Source organism: Eschscholzia californica, unplaced genomic scaffold (genome assembly GCF_041429995.1).
Source record: "Eschscholzia californica isolate CP2 unplaced genomic scaffold, dmEscCali1.0.p SCAF_2, whole genome shotgun sequence".
In the NCBI taxonomy this organism is placed as follows: domain Eukaryota; kingdom Viridiplantae; phylum Streptophyta; class Magnoliopsida; order Ranunculales; family Papaveraceae; genus Eschscholzia; species Eschscholzia californica.
The window spans coordinates 50329671-50334967 of record NW_028238309.1 but is presented as its reverse complement, the minus strand read 5'-3'; positions in this window follow the sequence as shown (position 1 = coordinate 50334967).

Sequence of the window (5297 nt, the reverse complement as noted above, 5' to 3'; positions counted from 1 at the left end):
TTTGCTACCCTTGACCGCTCGATTCGACTGTAAGCCTGTTTGTTCTTACCCTAGGGGTTTAGAGGATGTACACCTCTAACCGTCCGACTAGTTTGGTGATTGGGATCCCTCTGCACGTTATGATATGACTCTTGGTTGTGCCACTTCTGTGTGATAAGATAAGTAATGTTTTAAAAAGCCTATCTCAGTCGAGGGCGTAATGGGCGAGTTCCGAATCTGCTGAGATTGTGGGTGAAGGAGGTTTTCACAAGAAAAGAGTATTATTTCGGTTGTTGACACAATAAATTCTTTTCCAAAACCAGAAGGGATAGTTGCATGCTAGGGTACTGATGAGAATATGCTTTTCGTCCTAACACGAATATTGGAGGGACGACCTCACTATTCGACTTCGGTGAAGCTAAAACGTATCTAGTTAAGTTAGGTGCATATATTTATCACGAGGTTAGCTTTTTATGATTGTGGAGTCGCCTAGTGGGAGAGGGGCTTACCTACCTAGGGTAAGCCACTTTCTCGAGAGAACTTGAGTACTTGGGTTAGTGCCGGTATGGGACGATACTAGCCCAAGTACTATAGAGTTCTCAGGGTAACTCTCTGTTGATTGAGGAGCATACAATGGGTGCTGTTGTATGTTAGAGTAGGATTGATATATATTTATACGTGTGCATGTTTTATGGCGAAAATGGTTTTTATCATAGTTTTATTTTGGGACTCCTCTACCAGTTAACTCGTGTCGGTGAGTTACTGACCCCCTACCAGTGTGTTAGTATGCAGGTTCCTAGTTAAAAGCATCTGCAGCGACAGGGTTAGCAAATGAATTGCAGGGGTTGTGGCGTGGTGCCACTTTGGTGTTATTTCCTTTCACTTCGGTTTTGATTTATCTTCGAAGTTATACTTTTATATACTGAACACCTTATAATGTAAATATATATTTATCACATAGGTTGTGCAGGTTGAGTTAACCTCGTGTTGGTGGTTCAACTTGGAACCAGAGTTTTTAGTTGAGTTATGTCTTATTTTTAGCTTCCGTTATGTATGTGTATGCAAATGTATGGTTTGCATGACAGGTTACAAGTACGACCGGTTCGATTTATAGAGGAGGTGCTGCCGGATTTTCGGCTCGTCTGTGAATTGCCGGGGAGTGGTCGTGCCTAGTTATGGGGCACGGGGTGTCATAGTCTTCCCCACTGCCAACTTCACTTGTAGAAAGGATTATGCATAATCCGAGAATAAGGAGACAAACAGAAAAAGGAGGTGGCAGTAAAGTCCCTGTGATAGATTTGGAGATGATAAAACTAAAGAAGGAAACCCATGTGAAATTGAATGACTGGAGAAAAGGTGGGTTATGGCCATATGTGCAAGAGACAGAAAAACCACTCATGCAAGAATTCATGAAAAACAGTTGGACAAGGTATTATCTATTCTTTCAAACTATTTTTGGGTTAACAAATTTTTTTTTTTCAGATAGTAAAGTAGTGAGTGTCTGGTACACAACTCGGTTCCTGGTAAACAAATATGTGGTCAGTAAACAAGAGAGTTCCTGGTAAACAAATATTTGGTCAGTAAACAAGAGAGTTCCTGGAAATTGTTCTGTGGTTGATGAATTATACGTTGTCTTGTACAGTCTGGATGTGCGGACTAAAGACAAGCATCACTACCTCAGAACAAAATATTTAGACGAGCTCATGATGAATCGAGGCTGTGACTCTCAAGTAATTGACTGGTTTGAAGACAACCTAATGTTCGCACCCAAGAACTTGGACCATGAAGTGCTTTTCCTATCATCCCTGTTTTTTGTAAGTTTCCGTGCCATTACTATAATTCATTTTAAATATGTTTTGGGTATTGAATAGTAAACTTTCATGACAAAATGCAGACAATGATAAAGCAGAAGCTCAGTGAAGCGACAATTAGAGTTAATTTGAATGTTAGGATCGAAAAAGGATTCATAAAAGGTCATACGAGAAAGTTGTACGCGCCGTTGAATACTCCCTAGACAGATGACTCGTTCGAGGGCCAACACTAGACTCTGTAGGTTTATGATTTTGAGGAGAATAAATGGATGCACTACAACTCAGTAACTCGTGATTATGACCTGGGTGACAGGTGCAACTATAATGCCAAACAATTTGCAGAAACAGTTGCAGAAACAGTTGCAGAAACTTTGATATAGATGAAGTGCGGTCGAAAAAGGATTAAGAAAAAAATTCCATACATCAAAGATGTCGAATGCCCCTAACAAGGGCAAAGGTGAGTACAAAATTTGTAATTTTCCTTTAGTATGTTAATAGTTATTGGAAACTAACTGATTTTTTTGTCCAAATCTAAATTCCTATAGTCCCGATTGTGGAATATACGTAATGCTCAAGTTGGAGGAAATTTTCCTTGAAAGCATCCAGGAAAATTACCCGAGAAAGTGCTCCCAAAAGGAAAACTATGAAGACGAAGCACGGAAGAAGAGGGCAAGAAGTAACCTACAAAATTTTGGAGGAATCTAAGGATGCGTGGAGAAAGAAAATTACAGAAGAGTCCTGAAATTTTTATTATCGGATAATTTAGGTTGGTGTTTTGTAAGTTTCTTAGAAACGGATTATGGTGACATGTTTATAACTTACAATATTAACACATTTACTGGAAACAGTTATGTTTAATATCACGATGAAATATTTTGAATCCAACGGCTGGGCCAATGGCCAGTACATAAAATAGTTTCCGGTACAGAAGAAATTTCCCAGTACAAAAGCACACAAGAAATTTCCCAGTACAAATAACTTATGTTCCACATGATTTGCACAATAAGAGACCAACGCAAACTTAACAAAAACACATACTCTCTTCAGAATGTGAAAAACTACAACACCGTAGAAGCTATTCAAAATTGTACAATGCCCCGTCCACACTTTTCTCCTGCTTATATACCTTAACAAAATATATACTGGAACAAACAACACGTCTACAAAATATATACTGGAACAAAATATATACTGTACATAAAATCATTTCATGTAAACAGGAAAGTTTCCTAGTACACAAACCAGTTCCTAGTACACAAAACAGTTCCAGGTACACAAGAAAATTCCCTTTGCAAATTTATCTGGTCTATAAGTTTGTATTCAAAACAAAGATGGGAGACTTATTCTAAAACTTTAATGGAAAGAATTACGTAAACATCTACGAAAAATACGGTTCGGAAAAGGTTGGAAAACAAAACACAAAGACAGTACATTAAGAAATTTACTAGAAACAGTCAGATGTCAAGTTCATTACCAGATTTACTGGAAGCAAAATAGAATCATGAACAAAAAAGAAGCTTACACTAAAAAACTAACTTATCTTCCACATGATTTACACAAAAACAGAACAACAAAAAGTTAACAAAAAGAAAGACTCTCTTCAGAATATGAAAAACTCTAACACTGTAGAAGCTATTCGAAATTGTCGAGCGCCCGGTCCACAGTTATCTCCTGCTGATATGAAGAACAGTTACAATCATTAAATAGGTTGGTTGCACGAAGCACTGTTGTGATAAGATAGTTGATTACATCTACCGCATACCCTCTGCCTTTTACGAAAGTTACCTGAACTTTCAATCCTAACAGTTCGCGGTCTTCCAGGATGCTTCTTAGTTAAAGGAGGAAGTATCATGCTGGCTTTATCGAATGATTTTGGTTCATCAAAAGTAGGGACAAGGTTGATGGAACGATTGTAGGTCGTACAATATGCATCTGTTGTAACCGCAAGATAAAAAAAAAGTGGAGGAATGACCTCCATCCACTTTAATACACAAGATAGCATGCTCACATGGAATACCTTGCACTTGCCACTTACGACATGAGCAAGCCAGATTACCAAGATCGACGAAGTGACTAGGGATCGATGAAGTGACCAGGAAACATTAAATCTGGACTTAATTGTTTCATTTACCTTAGAGCATAAGAATGAGTTCCAAGAAGAAGATTCAATTCCTCGATGGTTCATCATGTTCATTATTTTTATCCTCAATATATCGAGCATCACAGAAATGGGAAGAACTCTCTCGTCCTTTATCCAAGAATTGAACGACTCAAATAGAGAAGAACAAATTAAACCATACCTATTATCCGGGAAATACATATCTGCCAGTGTTCAGGATTGACGGAGCGCAAAAATGAATCCACACCATTTCCGCCCATGATAACAAGTTCTGAAGTGTACTTTTGAAGGTCCGATACAGTAAGCGCCCGAGTCGCTTTAAACATTAGCGACTGGAAATATTCAGACTTCTTTGCGCCATTCTTAACACATACATTCAGATTGTTGCGTAGATGCCAAACGCAATCTGAATGGTGGGCCTCTGGGAAAATGTTGGAAACTCCATTTATAATACCATGGTGCCGGTCAGACATAAGCGTTCTCTACATCGACAAACCAGGTCCAGTTCTTATCGTTCTCTACATCGACAACGGCGTAGGCAACAACAAACAATCCTGCAATCAATCTGTAATTGGAATTCAAATAAATCAGAGACATGACAGAAAACCAGACAGTGTTCAGAAAACCAGGTAGTGTTTAGAAAACCATCTGGTGTCCAGAAAACCAAGTAGTGTTGCGAAAACCAGGTAGTGCACGTAACAAACATATGTAGAAGTTCTTACAATCGTTCTCATTCTTTACTACAGCTGCAAGTATGCATCCATTGTATTTGGTTTTGGCAAAGGTACCATCAACAAATATTAACGGTCGGTAGTGCTTGTAGCCTTCAATACATGCTCCAAGAACAATAAATATTCTAACAAAACGACGGGAGATTGGATCGTCTTGAAGATCAATCTCAGTATTCGGGTTCGACCGAGGTAGTGCATCAACTTACCACTGGAGCTTCGCATATGAATCTTCTTCTTCACCATATGCCAAAGAAATAGTAGCATTCCGAGCTTTATATGATTAGTACTAGCTCATTTTTATACCACAATAGTTTTTGAATGATGTTACAATATCTTTGATACTTTCGTAGGATCCTCTCAAATGTCATCAGCTATTAACTGATTAACATCTTCTGTTGACAACCTAGGTTTACGTGAAGACATTACAAAATCATCAGACGTATGCAGAGGGTTGAGAGCTTTGAAAACAAACATGGACCGAGACTTCAAAGGAGCAACAACATGAATGGTCCAAGCACGGGTAAGAGTTTTGCATACACAAGTAATCCGGGAAAGATCATTCTTTACGAATTTGTAATTGTACCCATGCTTATGGAGTAGCGACTGAGAGCCTGTCGAAAAGCAAGGGCGTCACCGGAAATTTCCTGACCAAGAGAT